At 47.5% G+C, this 17,133-nt stretch overlaps 1 protein-coding gene across 1 annotated transcript in view; it reads left to right on the forward strand.

The window, feature by feature from the left end:
* Positions 1-10,021: 10,021 nt before the first annotated feature.
* LOC143927163 (uncharacterized) overlaps positions 10,022-17,133 on the forward strand; it is a 45,555-nt gene continuing 38,443 nt past the window's right edge. Inside the window, exon 1 of the mRNA XM_077451113.1 lies at positions 10,022-10,156. The gene's annotated coding sequence lies outside the window, so the exon portion shown is untranslated. The remainder of the gene's footprint in view (positions 10,157-17,133) is intronic.

Below are 17,133 nucleotides of genomic sequence, written 5' to 3' on the forward strand. Positions count from 1 at the left end.
GTGTTTGATTTGTTTCCCTCTTGCAATAACAGTCTAGGGTACTTTTTGATACAATTACTTTAATTGTAAGGGATATATATATATTTGAAAAGTGGTTTAGCCATGTTGAAGTCATATTTGTCTTTTGTACCTCTTTGTCACGTACCTGGTAAGCGAGCCCAGAATGCAGGGAGCGGCCTCTCTTAGCCTCTGGCTCGAGAACCCTTGAGGGTGGTAACAGGAATTCAAAAGTTCAGAGGGCACAAGTGCCTGGCAAGGGTAAGGCAGGTCCGGATTGTCAGCAGCAACACAAGCAGCAGGTAGGAACGGCTGGTGACAGTCGGTAGGTAGCAGCAGGCACAGGCAGATGGACTGGAATGGCAGACGATCGTCAGCAGGTGACAGCAGGCTCAGGCAGATCAAGGCAGGAAAGACAGGAGGTCGTCAGCGGTGACGGCAGGTGCTGGAAATCCGATCGGAACGGCAGGTAACAGCAGAGTCGGGTACAGGCCGGGTTGGCAACAGGCAGACAGCAGCGGTACAAGGGTAGAGGCAGAGACAGGGGCGGACTGACAACTCATGGGGCCCCCGGGCAATAGGAGATTATGGGTCTCCCAGGCAATCAGAGATTATGGGGCCACATAGCATACACAAACACACACACAGTATACAATCACACACACAGTACACACAGACATGTTTCTATTGGCTGAGAAGGTACTGAAGAGGTGAGGCAGCTATAATCTCAGGATTTACATACTGTACCTGGTTTTACTGAGGCTGACAACTCTGATGGGGCCCCTTAGTGGCATGGGGCCCTCGGGCAGTGCCCGAGTAGCCCAATAGTCAGTCCGCCCCTGGGCAGAGACGTAGTCAGACAGGCAGGTAGTCGGTGGCAGGCAGCAAACGAACATGGTCAAGAACAAGCCGGGTCACAGGAATAAAGATAACAGGTAACAGGCAATAGACTCTCCGAACACGCTGTAGACTGGACAACAAGAGGGGAGCGGAGGCAGAGTCCCTAAGTAACCTTTAGGGCGCCAAAGCGGTCGCACGACGAGTCTGCGTGCCCCCGCGAGTGGCCATGCGTCCGTTCGTGACCTCCGCGCACCCACGTGCGCTCGTTCGCCACATCGCGCACCTGCGTGCGCCCCGATCGTGCCAACGCGCACCCGCGTGCGTCCGTTCGCGTTAACACGCGCTAAAGGGAAGCGACAGGTTCTCAGCAACAGGCCCCTACGGGCAGATCTCCCATGTGCGATCGGATCGCCAGGACGGTCATGACACTCTTCCATTTTATGTAGAATTGTCTGTGTTTACATGTGCTGATAGATCAGCATACCAGCAATGAAGCTAGAAGGCCATTCTGGCCACAGGAGTGTACAGCCAGTACTCTGTAAATATGTCTTATCAATCATTTGTTTTTCACAGTGAAAAGTCATTTTGTAATGAAAAAAAGCTGCTCAGCTGTTATTTTCTCCACAATGGAGTTTTTGCCTCTTTGGCCAGGACTACGTCCACCTAAGGACGTGGAGGTTCCAGGTTAAAGGTGATAGCAGGTATGGTTAGTGATCAAAATATTGATCAAAAGAGAGGAGACTGTAATGGAAATTTGTAGGTTCTGTATATAATTGTATTCTATTTTATATGTATTGCACACTGCCCTCACTGTGCACACGGCACTAACAATGTTTTCAGTACATGTTTTGCATTCTTTCGAGTTCTGATTAGAATTAGCCTGCCTATGTTATGCCCCTTGTTACCATAAACGTACAATTGTAATATTAATGTGATACCTACGTAATCATGTGTATAAAAACCTTCACATGCGTCATAATAAAGGAGAACGGTTATTTGGAAAGATGCTGAGCGTATCTTTTGTGTCTGTTCCCTACTGCAGTAGTTATTATTAACCCCTTCCCGCCAAGCGTACGCAGATATGCGTACTCGGCTTCCGGGGGGTATACCGGGATGATGCCCGCACCTGCAGGCATCATCCCGGTACCGTTTTTTACAGCGGGCGATTGGCTTTCCAGCCATAACAACCGATGCGGCTAAAAGCCGCTCGGCTGTTATGCCGGAGGAGCGGGAGGGGACGTCCCCCCCTCCCGCCGCCTCCCGCCGCTGTTACCGGTGCTCCCGTTCGATCGGGAGCACCGATTCAACTTGCGCTGCCTCCGGCCGCTGGGGAGGAACTGGAACGAAGCCGTAATCGGCTTCGTTCCAGTCTCCTCATAGTAAACACGGAAGCGACGTCATGACGTCACTTCCCGTTTATTCGGCTGCCAATGGCGCCGGTTTTAAAAAAATATCCGGTATTCAGAATCGCCGTTTTCGGCGATCTGAATACACTGAAGTGTAAAGGAGGGGTGGGGAGGTCTTTTAGACCCCCGATCCCTCCATAAAGAGTACCTGTCACCACCTATTACTGTCACAAGGGATGTTTACATTCCTTGTGACAGCAATAAAAGTGATCAAATTTTTTTTTTTATTTTAAACAATTTAGTAATTTTAAAATAAATAAAATAAATAAAAAAATAAATAAAAATTTTTTAAAGCGCCCGCCGTCCCCGCGAGCTTGCAAAGCAAAGAAAACGCATACAGAAGTCGCGCCCGCGTATGTAAATGGTGTTCAAATCACACATGTGAGGTATCACCGCGATCGTCAGAGCGAGAGCAATAATTCTAGCACTAGACCTCCTCTGTAACGCTAACCTGGTAACCGTAAAAAATGTTTAAAGCGTCGCCTATTGAGATTTTTAGGTACCGTACTTTGTCGTCAATCCACAAGTGCGTGCAATTATAAAGTGTGACATGTTTGGTATCTATTTACTCGGCGTAACATTATCTTTCACATTATGCAAAAAAAATGGGATAATTTTACTGTTTTTTTTTTTTTTAATTAATGAAAGTGTCCCTTTTCCCAAAAAGTTGCATTTAAAACATCACTGCGCAAATACCGTATGACATAAAATATTGCAACAATCGCCGTTTTATTCTCTAGAGTCTCTGTTAAAAAAATATATATAATGTTTGGGGGTTCCAAGTCATTTTCTAGTAGAAAATATGGATTTTAACTTGTAAACACCAAATTCCAAAAACAGGCTTAGTCATGAAAGGGTTAATTTGGAACCACTAATCGATATGAGGATAGGAGTTGCCAATCATCAAAATATCCATTTCAGGTTCATCACTCTTTAGTGTAAATGAAGCGGGGGGGGGGGGGGGGTTAGGTCTGCCGGTCATTCTAGTATGTCCATTTGCTGTTTTCGGGTCTGAACATATCATTCCCAGCAGAGACATCATCTTCATAGTGAAGGAGAAGCCTCCCCCCGCGTTTCGTCAGGCAAGGGGACGATTTGATCTACGCGGCGACCATCGAAACTTGTGAAGGTAAAGGTTTGCGTCGCAAGCAGACCAAATAGTAATTTTGTAGAAGAGAAGCCCGGGATCTATTATTAGCAATCCAGATAAATCCAGTTTATTCATCGCAGCAGTTCAGAAACAAACAATCAACACGTTTCAGGAGCTGCGAAGCCTTCATCAGGGCTTGACAACGCTGGGTTGGAAAAGACGGTCCCTGCAAAGAAGTTTAGGAAGTTATTTTTAAAATGATAAAGATTGTTTAAAAATTCTAAGTTTAGTCAAAAATAAAATAAATAAATAAATAAAAAAAAATCAGCACAAGGGATGGCAATTATTTTCGAAGCCAAGTGCTGCTGGCTGCTATGTTAGTTAAAATTTGAAGTCCTCTGCACCCCCCCCCCCCATATCCCCGCAGCCATAATCATCTGATGACGAACCACGAACGCGGGCAAAAGTTTGCGAACCTCAAAGTTTGCGGCGGGCCCCATTGACTTCAATGGGAGGCGAACCTTAAAAACCTCCAGGTCATATTTTCACCCACAAAATACTTACTAGCTGTGCAAACATAGTCCCACCACATGGCCAATGACATAACACATGTATGAAGTGAATCTGGGATCGACAACTACAAGCATTCTTTTTTTATCTGTGAAATTCTGACAATTCAGGACTCAGAAGCGCATGAAGGCAATGGAGGAGAGGAAAGGTCAGGGTAAGCTATGAAGAGGGTGCAGAAGATGATCACCAGCACCGTGATATAGAGCACTGACACCAGCACCGTGATAGAGAGCACTGACACCAGCACCGTGATAGAGAGCACTGACACCAGCACCGAGATAGAGAGCACTGACACCAGCACCGTGATAGAGAGAGAGCACTGACACCAGCACCGTGATAGAGAGAGAGCACTGACACCAGCACCGAGATAGAGAGCACTGACACCAGCACCGTGATAGAGAGAGGGCACTGACACCAGCACCGTGATAGAGAGAGAGCACTGACACCAGCACCGAGATAGAGAGCACTGACACCAGCACTGTGATCGAGAGCACTGACACCAGCAATGTGATAGAAAGCACTGACACCAGCACCGTGATAGAGAGCACTGACACCAGCACCGTGATAGAGAGAGAGCACTGACACCAGCACCGAGATAGAGAGCACTGACACCAGCACTGAGATAGAGAGCACTGACACCAGCACTGTGATAGAGAGCACTGACACCAGCACCGTGATAAAGAGAGAGCACTGACACCAGCACCGAGATAGAGAGCACTGACACCAGCACTGTGATAGAGAGCACTGACACCAGCACCGAGATAGAGAGCACTGACACCAGCACCGAGATAGAGAGCACTGACACCAGCACTGTGATAGAGAGCACTGACACCAGCACCGTGATAGAGAGCACTGACACCAGCACCGTGATAGAGAGCACTAACACCAGCACCGTGATAGAGAGCACTGACACCAGCACTGTGATAGAGAGCACAGACACCAGCACCAGCACAGAGATAGAGAGCACTGACACCAGCACTGTGATAGAGAGCACTGACACCACACCAGCACCGTGATAGAGAGAGCACTGACACCAGCACCGAGATAGAGAGCACTGACACCAGCACTGTGATAGAGAGCACTGACACCAGCACCGAGATAGAGTGCACTGACAGCAGCACTGTGATATAGAGCACTGACACCAGCACCGTGATAGAGAGCACTGACGCCAGCACCGTGATATAGAGCACTGACACCAGCACCGAGATAGAGAGCACTAACACCAGCACCGTGATAGAGGGCACTGACAGCAGCACTGATACCAGCAACTGGCTGCGGGACCCAAAAATATGACACCGCTCAACTTCTTCAAACAGGAGGGTACGGGCATATAGTACGGTGTACTTTTTTTTGTACAAGGAAGTGAGCCAAATGTAGAAAAAAGGTCCGTGTGCTAGATTAAATGTGTTGAATTCCTCCGAGATCCATGCCTCATTCATTTTTATAAATGTGAGGTAGTCAACACTGTCGTGAGCTAGGCGAGTGCGCTTATCGGTCACGATCCTCCCTGCTGCGCTGAACGTCCTTTCAGACAGGACACTGGATGAGGGGCAAGCTAGTGATTTGCAGACTGTCCCTCAGTCCCTACACTGATAAAAGACTGCTGCAGAAACGAGCAGTAATCTGCAGCACAGCAGTGCACCACAACCCTATATATTGTACACCTATACCAGTCCGATACTCATCAGGAGTGTTGACTCCGCCTTGCCTTTTCTGTCCCCTCCCACCCATTCATAGAAGCCATACTATCACTCTGATTAATGACAAGTGCTCTATGAATGGAGGAGGTGGCCCTTTCATTCATCTACCCTTCCCCCGTCCATAGAGCAATTTTTTTTTTATGGATGGAAGCTATGGCTCGATGTCCGGTGGCCACCCGCAATCGCGGGGAGGAGAGGCAGAACAGGGATCTGCCTATGTAAATAAGGGGGATCCCTGTTCTGTCCGGGGACAACGCTGAGACCTGCTATTCTTAGTGATCAGGAACAGCGATCTCCTTGTTGTCCCAGGCAGCCCAGCCCCCCCCCCCACACAGTTAGAACACATCCAGGGAACACAGTTAACACCCCCCTTGATTGCCCCCTAGTGTCAACCCCTTCCCTGCCAGTGTCATTTATACATTGATCAGTGCGTTTTTATGGCACCGATCAATGTAATAATGTCACTGGTTCCCAAAAAGTGTCACTTGGGGGGTCAGATTTGTCCACCCGCAATGTCGCGCAGTCCCGCTAAAAATCTCAGATCGCCGCCATTACCAGTGAAAACATTTCAAAAATAATAAAAATCCATAAATCTATCCCCTATTTTGTAGACGCTATAACTTTGTGCAAACCAATCAATATATACGTTTATTGTGATATTTTTGGTAAAAAAAAATACTTTTTTTTTAAGACAATTTTTTTTTAAAATCTGTATTTTTTTTTGACTTTCTGCTATCATACATATTGATTTTTTCCCAAAATTTTTGTTTTTTTTTTGTTTATATATTTTTCGTAAAAAAAAAGTAGAATACATATTGGTCTAAACTAATGAATACTTTTTTTATAGCAGAAAGTAACAAAATATTGATATTTTTTTCAAAATTAACTTTTTTTTGTTGGTTACATTTTTATTTTTATTTATTTTTTATATTTTTTGATATGTATTATAGCAGAAAGTAAAAAATATAGATTTTTTTTTCAAAATTGTCTTTTTTTTTGTTAATACCACCAAAAAAAAGACAGACGATTTTGAAAAAAAAATCTATTTTTTCTTTAACTTTCTGCTATAAAACATATTTTAAAAAAACTAAAAATGTATTCATTAGTTTAGACCAATATATATTATTCTACATATTTTTCGTTAAAAAAAAAAAAAAAAAAAATCAGAAGAATGCATATTGGTCTAAACTAATGAATACATTTTTATTATTTGATATATATTATTGCAGAGTAAAAAAAAAATATTGATTTTTTTTTCAAAATTGTCGCTTTTTTTATTTGTTTATAGCACAAAAAAAGACCAAAAATTTTGAAAAAAATCTATATATATTTTTTTTTACTTTCTCCTAAATTACATATCCAAAAAAAATAAAAATGTATTCATTAGTCTAGATCAATATGTATTCTTCTACATATTTTTTGTTAAAAAAAACCAAAAAAAAAGGTATTGGTCTAAACTAATGAATACATTTCGATTTTTTTGATATATATTATAGCAGAAAGTAAAAAATATAGATTTTTTTCAAAAGTGTTGTTTTTTTTTTGTTTATAGCACACAAAAAAAGACCGACAATTTTGAAAAAAAATCTATTTTTTTTTTACTTTCTCCTATAATACATATTCAAAAAAAATAAAAATGTATTCATTAGTTTAGACCAATATTTATTCTTCTACATATTTTTTGTTTAAAAAAAATGTAGAAGAATACATATTGGTCTAAACTAATGAATAAATTATTATTTTTTTTGGATATGTATTATAGCAGACAGTAAAAAATATAGATTTTTTTGTTTATAGCACAAAAAAAAGGCAGACAATTTTGAAAAAAAATCTATATTTTTTTTTACTTTCTGTTATTATACATATCCAAAAATAAAAATGTATTAAAAAAAGTAGAAGAATACATATTGGTCTAAACTAATGAATACATTTTTTTTGGATATGTATTATAGCAGAAAGTAAAAAATATAGATTTTTTTTTCAAAATTGTCTTTTTTTTGTATATAGCACAAAAAAACAACATCATTTTCATTTAAAAAAAATGTAGAAGAATACATATTGGTCTAAACTAATGAATACATTTTTATTTTTTTATTTAATGTATTATAGCAGAAAGTAAAAAAATATAGATTTTTTCAAACTTGTTTTTTTTTGTTTGTTTATAGCACAAAAATCAAAAACTGTGATCAGATACCACCAAAAGGGACAACAAAAAGGGACAAAAAAAATGTGAAAAAAAAACATTTAAAAAAAAAAAATATTTGAAAAAAAATCATTTTTGAAAAAAGAAATTATATTTGAAAAAAAAAAACATTTTTGGAAAAATGTATTTTCTAGTTATTATTTATTTTAATTGAAATCAGCCAGTCCCCTTGTGCTCCCACGCAGAGAGGAACGTACACGCCGGTGGAGCGAGGATACGTATCACATGTGAGGTGTCGCCATCAGCGTTATAGGAAGAGCAATCGTTTTTCGCTCTGGACTTCCTTCTGCAACTTTAACCACTTGCCACAAATTCCTGTAGCTGTTTGTCATTCTGCTTCCAGGGGGATGTTTACATTCCTTGTGACAGCAATAAAAGGGATCAAAATTTTTTTATTTTTTAAGGGACAGTGTAAAAAAAAAAAGTGCCATCCGTCCGTGCACGCAGAAGCAAAAAAACAAAAAGTAGAAGAATACATATTGGTCTAAACTAATGAATACATTTTTATTTATTTTTTTATTTTATTTTTTTGGGATATGTATTATAGCAGAAAGTAAAAAATATAGATTTATTTCTTTCAAAATTTTTTTTTAATTTTTTTTTTTTGCCTATAGCACAAAAATCAAAAACGTAGATGAATACATATTGGTCTAAACTAATGAATACATTTTTATTTTATTTTTTTAAATCAAAATTAAAAATCAAAAAATCACGTGAGCAGCGCCCGCATATGTAAACGTTGTTCAAACCACACATGTGAGGTATCGCCGCGATCGTTAGAACGAGAGCGATAATTCTAGTACTAGACCTCTCCTATAACTATAAACAGGTAGCCATTAAAAATGTTTAAACTGTCACCTTTGGAAGATTTTTAAGTACCGTAGCGTGTCGTCTTTCCACGAGCGTGCGCCATTATAAAGCGCGACATGTTCGGTATTTATTTACTTGGCGTAACATCATCTTTTACATTTTACTAAAAAAAAAAAAATGGTTTCTATTGTGTATTTTTTTTTCCCCCCAAAAAAATGCGTGTTTGAAAAAAAATGCTGCATAAGCACCTTGTCACAAAAACAATTGCAATGGGCACTATTTTATTCGCTAGGTTCTCTGCTAAAAAAAAAAAAAGTATATAGTGTTTTGGGGGTTCGTTTTTTTTTTGTTTAAATTGTCGCTTTTTTTTGGTTTTTAGCGCAAAAAATAAAAACCGCAGAGTTTTTTTTTTACCAAAAATATGTAGAAGAATACGTATTGGACTAAACTGAGGATAACATTTTTATTTTTTATACATTTTTGGGGGATATTTATTATAGCAAAATGCAAAAAATTATGTTTTTTTTCAAAATTATTTATTTTTTTTGGTTTATAGCGCAAAAAATAAAAACCGCATTGGTGATCAAATACCACCAAAAGAAAGCTCTATTTGTGGGGGAAAAATAGGGACATCAATTTTTTTTTTTTTGGGGAGCCAAACTGCACGACCGTGCAATTGTCAGTTAAAGCGATGCAGTGCCGAATCGCAAAAAAAAAAAAAAAGTGCTCCGGTCTTAAGCCAGCAAAATGGTCCGGGGGCTGAAAGTGGTTAAGTTAGAAGAGAACACTATTTAAAGGGGCACTCCGGCTGCTTTTTTATTTTTTTTTATTTTTTTATTTTTATTTTTTTAAGTCAGCAGCTTACAAACACTGTAGCTGCTGACTTTTAATAAGGACACAAACCTGTCCAGCGAGCCCCTCCCATCCCCCCCTCCGAGGCCGATCCCAGAAGGCAACAGGAGGGGGGGGGGCGCTCGCCGAAGAGGGGGAAGCGCCACGGAATAGGAAGAGGCAGATTAGGAAGACTGCCTAGCAACAGGAGTTTCTGGTAAGTTAAAAAAAAAATAATAATTCTTCAATTTTTTTTTTTAAGAATATTAATGCTATTTTTTTTTTTATTTTAGGGGGACCCTCCGCTTTAATTTTTTTTTTATTGTAACCTTCATATTAAGAATTATACAGGGGGAGTCGCCCCCCCCCCCTCCCCCATCGATGTATTTATGGTTTAAAAGTTTAAAGTCACATGTGAGCTTCAGTTCTGTTATCTATAGAAATATTTTCATGGTTTTCTCCGCAGGTATATTTAGCCGGACGGTGGAGTTTGCCCTCCTTATGTTTGATTTAGATAAGCCAAGTGCTTTCTCCAAACACCTGTTCAGGAATACAGCCAAGTCCATAAATATTGGGACATGGACACAATTTTAATCTAACCAGGAGCAGGAGGATTCGGAGGCTGAGCAGCACGCGGCGGCGGCAGAATGATGAGCCCTACATCCAGGCAATGCCGAGCCCACAAGACGGAGTGACAGCCCAGCAAATGGTACAGCAAGTGATGGTGGCAGAGGGGGGTGGAGCCTGGAAGTAGGGGGTGATGGTGGCAGAGGGGGATGGAGCTGGGAAGTAGGGGTTGATGGTGGCAAAGGGGGATGGAGCCAGGAAGTAGGGGGTGATGGTGGCAGGGGGAGTGGAGCCTGGAAGTAGGGAGTGATGGTGGCAGAGGGGGATGGAGCCAGGAAGTAGGGGGTGATGGTGGCAGGGGGAGTGGAGCCTGGAAGTAGGGAGTGATGGTGGCAGAGGGGGATGGAGCCTGGAAGAAGGGGGTGATGGTGGCAGAGGGAGATGGAGCCTGGAAGTAGGGGGTGATGGTGGCAGAGGGGGATGGAGCCAGGAAGTAGGGGGTGATGGTGGCAGGGGGAGTGGAGCCTGGAAGTAGGGAGTGATGGTGGCAGAGGGGGATGGAGCCTGGAAGAAGGGGGTGATGGTGGCAGAGGGGGATGGAGCCTGGAAGTAGGGGGTGATGGTGGCAGAGGGGGGTGGAGCCTGGAAGTAGGGGGTGATGGTGGCAGAGGGGGGTGGAGCCTGGAAGTAGGGGGTGATGGTGACAGAGGGGGATGGAGCCTGGAAGTAGGGGGTGATGGTGGCAGAGGGGGTGGAGCCTGGAAGTAGGGGGTGATGGTGGCAGAGGGGGTGGAGCCTGGAAGTAGGGGGTGATGGTGGCAGAGGGGGGGTGGAGCCTGGAAGTAGGGGGTGATGGTGGCAGAGGGAGATGGAGCCTGGAAGTAGGGGGTGATGGTGGCAGAGGGGGGTGGAGCCTGGAAGTAGGCGGTGATGGTGGCAGAGGGGGGTGGAGCCTGGACGTAGGGGGTGATGGTGGCAGAGGGGGATGGAGCCTGGAAATAGGCGGTGATGGTGGCAGAGGGGGATGGAGCCTGGAAGTAGGGGGTGATGGTGGCAGAGGGGGTGGAGCCTGGAAGTAGGGGGTGATGGTGGCAGAGGGGGGGTGGAGCCTGGAAGTAGGGGGTGATGGTGGCAGAGGGAGATGGAGCCTGGAAGTAGGGGGTGATGGTGGCAGAGGGGGGTGGAGCCTGGAAGTAGGCGGTGATGGTGGCAGAGGGGGATGGAGCCTGGACGTAGGGGGTGATGGTGGCAGAGGGGGATGGAGCCTGGAAATAGGCGGTGATGGTGGCAGAGGGGGATGGAGCCTGGAAGTAGGCGGTGATGGTGGCAGAGGGGGGTGGAGCCTGGAAGTAGGGGGTGATGGTGGCAGAGGGGGATGGAGCCTGGAAGTAGGGGGTGATGGTGGCAGAGGGGGTGGAGCCTGGAAGTAGGGGGTGATGGTGACAGAGGGGGTGGAGCCTGGAAGTAGGGGGTGATGGTGGCAGAGGGGGGGTGGAGCCTGGAAGTAGGGGGTGATGGTGGCAGAGGGAGATGGAGCCTGGAAGTAGGGGTGATGGTGGCAGAGGGGGGTGGAGCCTGGACGTAGGGGGTGATGGTGGCAGAGGGGGATGGAGCCTGGAAATAGGCGGTGATGGTGGCAGAGGGGGATGGAGCCTGGAAGTAGGGGGTGATGGTGGCAGAGGGGGATGGAGCCTGGAAATAGGCGGTGATGGTGGCAGAGGGGGATGGAGCCTGGAAGTAGGGGGTGATGGTGGCAGAGGGGGTGGAGCCTGGAAGTAGGGGGTGATGGTGGCAGAGGGGGGGTGGAGCCTGGAAGTAGGGGGTGATGGTGGCAGAGGGAGATGGAGCCTGGAAGTAGGGGGTGATGGTGGCAGAGGGGGGTGGAGCCTGGAAGTAGGCGGTGATGGTGGCAGAGGGGGGTGGAGCCTGGACGTAGGGGGTGATGGTGGCAGAGGGGGATGGAGCCTGGAAATAGGCGGTGATGGTGGCAGAGGGGGATGGAGCCTGGAAGTAGGCGGTGATGGTGGCAGAGGGGGATGGAGCTGGGAAGTAGGGGTTGATGGTGGCAAAGGGGGATGGAGCCGGGAAGTAGGGGGTGATGGTGGCAGGGGGAGTGGAGCCTGGAAGTAGGGAGTGATGGTGGCAGAGGGGGATGGAGCCTGGAAGAAGGGGGTGATGGTGGCAGAGGGGGATGGAGCCTGGAAGTAGGGGGTGATGGTGGCAGAGGGGGGTGGAGCCTGGAAGTAGGGGGTGATGGTGGCAGAGGGGGGTGGAGCCTGGAAGTAGGGGGTGATGGTGACAGAGGGGGATGGAGCCTGGAAGTAGGGGGTGATGGTGGCAGAGGGGGTGGAGCCTGGAAGTAGGGGGTGATGGTGGCAGAGGGGGTGGAGCCTGGAAGTAGGGGGTGATGGTGGCAGAGGGGGGGTGGAGCCTGGAAGTAGGGGGTGATGGTGGCAGAGGGAGATGGAGCCTGGAAGTAGGGGGTGATGGTGGCAGAGGGGGGTGGAGCCTGGAAGTAGGCGGTGATGGTGGCAGAGGGGGGTGGAGCCTGGACGTAGGGGGTGATGGTGGCAGAGGGGGATGGAGCCTGGAAATAGGCGGTGATGGTGGCAGAGGGGGATGGAGCCTGGAAGTAGGGGGTGATGGTGGCAGAGGGGGTGGAGCCTGGAAGTAGGGGGTGATGGTGGCAGAGGGGGGGTGGAGCCTGGAAGTAGGGGGTGATGGTGGCAGAGGGAGATGGAGCCTGGAAGTAGGGGGTGATGGTGGCAGAGGGGGGTGGAGCCTGGAAGTAGGCGGTGATGGTGGCAGAGGGGGGTGGAGCCTGGACGTAGGGGGTGATGGTGGCAGAGGGGGATGGAGCCTGGAAATAGGCGGTGATGGTGGCAGAGGGGGATGGAGCCTGGAAGTAGGCGGTGATGGTGGCAGAGGGGGGTGGAGCCTGGAAGTAGGGGGTGATGGTGGCAGAGGGGGATGGAGCCTGGAAGTAGGGGGTGATGGTGGCAGAGGGGGTGGAGCCTGGAAGTAGGGGGTGATGGTGGCAGAGGGGGTGGAGCCTGGAAGTAGGGGGTGATGGTGGCAGAGGGGGGGGGGGAGCCTGGAAGTAGGGGGTGATGGTGGCAGAGGGAGATGGAGCCTGGAAGTAGGGGGTGATGGTGGCAGAGGGGGGTGGAGCCTGGAAGTAGGCGGTGATGGTGGCAGAGGGGGTGGAGCCTGGACGTAGGGGGTGATGGTGGCAGAGGGGGATGGAGCCTGGAAATAGGCGGTGATGGTGGCAGAGGGGGATGGAGCCTGGAAGTAGGGGGTGATGGTGGCAGAGGGGGATGGAGCCTGGAAATAGGCGGTGATGGTGGCAGAGGGGGATGGAGCCTGGAAGTAGGGGGTGATGGTGGCAGAGGGGGTGGAGCCTGGAAGTAGGGGGTGATGGTGGCAGAGGGGGGGTGGAGCCTGGAAGTAGGGGGTGATGGTGGCAGAGGGAGATGGAGCCTGGAAGTAGGGGGTGATGGTGGCAGAGGGGGGTGGAGCCTGGAAGTAGGCGGTGATGGTGGCAGAGGGGGGTGGAGCCTGGACGTAGGGGGTGATGGTGGCAGAGGGGGATGGAGCCTGGAAATAGGCAGTGATGGTGGCAGAGGGGGATGGAGCCTGGAAGTAGGCGGTGATGGTGGCAGAGGGGGGTGGAGCCTGGAAGTAGGCGGTGATGGTGGCAGAGGGGGGTGGAGCCTGGACGTAGGGGGTGATGGTGGCAGAGGGGGTGGAGCCTGGAAGTAGGGGGTGATGGTGGCAGAGGGGGTGGAGCCTGGAAGTAGGGGGTGATGGTGGCAGAGGGGGGGTGGAGCCTGGAAGTAGGGGGTGATGGTGGCAGAGGGAGATGGAGCCTGGAAGTAGGGGGTGATGGTGGCAGAGGGGGGTGGAGCCTGGAAGTAGGCGGTGATGGTGGCAGAGGGGGGTGGAGCCTGGACGTAGGGGGTGATGGTGGCAGAGGGGGTGGAGCCTGGAAGTAGGCGGTGATGGTGGCAGAGGGGGGTGGAGCCTGGAAGTAGGCGGTGATGGTGGCAGAGGGGGGTGGAGCCTGGACGTAGGGGGTGATGGTGGCAGAGGGGGTGGAGCCTGGAAGTAGGGGGTGATGGTGGCAGAGGGGGTGGAGCCTGGAAGTAGGGGGTGATGGTGGCAGAGGGGGGGTGGAGCCTGGAAGTAGGGGGTGATGGTGGCAGAGGGAGATGGAGCCTGGAAGTAGGGGGTGATGGTGGCAGAGGGGGGTGGAGCCTGGAAGTAGGCGGTGATGGTGGCAGAGGGGGGTGGAGCCTGGACGTAGGGGGTGATGGTGGCAGAGGGAGATGGAGCCTGGAAATAGGCGGTGATGGTGGCAGAGGGGGGTGGAGCCTGGAAGTAGGCGGTGATGGTGGCAGAGGGGCCGGTAACATGTACTTCATAGACTGCAGTGTTTTTATATAAACTGTATTGGAAGGTGGAGTAACCAAGTAGAATGTGCTGTACAAGGATTCTGATTGGTGCTGCGCTTTGCTCCTTCAACTATTCATCCATTATAAAATGTAAAAGGGTCATTAAAAGAAAAGCTGCCATCGATCTGTCTGAAGGTGATAGTTGGCTGGTGGTTTTAGGGCTACATGACCCACCTGACCTAATGGTGGCCATACACAATTGTATTTTATTATCCAATCGCTATGCAATTCGATCAACATCATCAAATCTGGGGGATGGAGGCAGAGGGGTGTTGGAGGCAGAGGGGTGTTGGAGGCAGGGGGTGTTGGGGGCATTGATGCCAGGGCCAATGGAGGCAAGAGGGTATTGGACTAAATAATTCACCCTTATTATAATCGAAAATAACAAAAAACATTTTTTACCTTAATATCTACTTAACTCACATTGCTATTTGCCTAGCGGATTTGTTTGTAGCCTAAATACTGAAATTTGCACCTAAAAATGTAATTTTGTAATTTTTCTGAAATGCCAGTAAAAACTTGGCTGTGCCAGTAAATTTTGGGTGTCGTGCCAGTAAATTTCAATCTGGTAGGTTGGCAACACTGACTGCAACCGTCTTCAGTTCCTGCTTGTTCTCAAGGCATTTTCCCTTCAGTTTTGTCTCCAGCAAGTGAAATGCATGCTCAATCGGATTCAGGTCAGGTGATTGTCTTGGCCATTGCATAACATTCCACTTCTTTCACTTGATGGTGGGAACCCCTCATAATGGGCACAGCGGGTGTACAGACCTGGGAACTCAGCACAGGGATGGTGGGAACCCCTCATAATGGGCACAGCGGGTGTACAGACCCGGGAACTCAGCACAGGGATGGTGAGAACCCCTCATAATGGGCACAGCGGGTGTACAGACCTGGGAACTCAGCACAGGGATGGTGAGAACCCCTCATAATGGGCACAGCGGGTGTACAGACCCGGGAACTCAGTACAGGGATGGTGGGAACTCCTCATAATGGGCACAGCGGGTGTACAGAACCGGGAACTCAGCACAGGGATGGTGAGAACCCCTCATAATGGGTACAGCGGGTGTACAGACCAGGGAACTCAGCACAGGGATGGTGGGAACCCCTCATAATGGGTACAGCGGATGTACAGACCCGGGAACTCAGCACAGAGATGGTGGGAACCCCTCATAATGGGTACAGCGGGTGTACAGACCCGGGAACTCAGCACAGGGATGGTGAGAACCCCTCATAATGGGCACAGCGGGTGTACAGACCCGGGAACTCAGCACAGGGATGGTGGGAAACCCTCATAATGGGCACAGCGGGTGTGCAGACCCGGGAACTCAGCACAGGGATGGTGAGAACCCCTCATAATGGGCACAGCGGGTGTACAGACCTGGGAACTCAGCACAGGGATGGTGAGAACCCCTCATAATGGGCACAGCGGGTGTACAGACCCGGGAACTCAGCACAGGGATGGTGAGAACCCCTCATAATGGGCACAGCGGGTGTACAGACCCGGGAACTCAGCACAGGGATGGTGGGAAACCCTCATAATGGGCACAGCGGGTGTACAGACCCGGGAACTCAGCACAGGGATGGTGGAAACCCCTCATAATGGGCACAGCGGGTGTGTACAGACTCAGGAACTCAGCACAGGGATGGTGGCAGCTAGGGATGAGCTTCGAGTTCGATTCGAACATCGCCTCTTTGGCGAACAGTGAACAATTTGGGCTGTTCACAGCAAATTCGAAAAGCCACAGAACACCCTGTACAAGTCTATGAGAGAAATCTAAAGTGCTTATTTTAACCCTTTCATGACTAAGCCTATTTTTGGAATTTGGTGTTTACAAGTTAAAATCCATATTTTTTGCTAGAAAATTACTTGGAACCCCCAAACATTATATATATTTTTTTAGCAGAGGCTCTAGAGAATAAAACGGCGATTGTTGCAATATTTTATGTCACACGGTATTTGCGCAGTGGTGTTTTAAACGCAACTTTTTGGGAAAAGGGACACTTTCATGAATAAAAAAAAAAACAAAACAGTAAAATTAGCCCAATTTTTTTGCGAAATGTGAAAGATAATGTTACGCCGAGTAAATAGATACCAAACATGTCACACTTTATAATTGCGCGCACTTGTAGATTGACGACAAAGTACGGTACCTAAAAATCTCAATAGGCGACGCTTTAAACATTTTTTACGGTTACCAGGTTAGCGTTACAGAGGAGGTCTACTGCTAGAATTATTGCTCTCGCTCTGACGATCGCGGCGATACCTCACATGTGTGACTTGAACACCGTTTACGTACGCGGGCGCGACTTCCGCATGCGTTTTCTTTGCTTCGCGAGCTCGCGGGGACGGCGGGCGCTTTGAAAATTTTTTTTTTATTTTTTTATTTATTTTATTTATTTTTAAATGACTAAATTGTTTAAAAAAAAAAAAAAAAAATTTGATCACTTTTATTGCTGTCACAAGGAATGTAAACATCCCTTGTGACAGTAATAGGTGGTGACAGGTACTCTTTATGGAGGGATTGGGGGTCTAAAAGACCCCCCACCCCTCCTTTACACTTCAGTGTATTCAGATCGCCGAAAACGGCGATTCTGAATACCGGATATTTTTTTAAAACCGGCGCCATTGGCAGCCGAGTAAACGGGAAGTGACGTCATGACG

The sequence above is a fragment of the Lithobates pipiens genome, unplaced genomic scaffold, assembly GCF_037356315.1.
Source record: "Lithobates pipiens isolate NorthernLeopardFrog02 unplaced genomic scaffold, aLitPip1_a1.2 Scaffold_23, whole genome shotgun sequence".
NCBI lineage: Eukaryota > Metazoa > Chordata > Amphibia > Anura > Ranidae > Lithobates > Lithobates pipiens.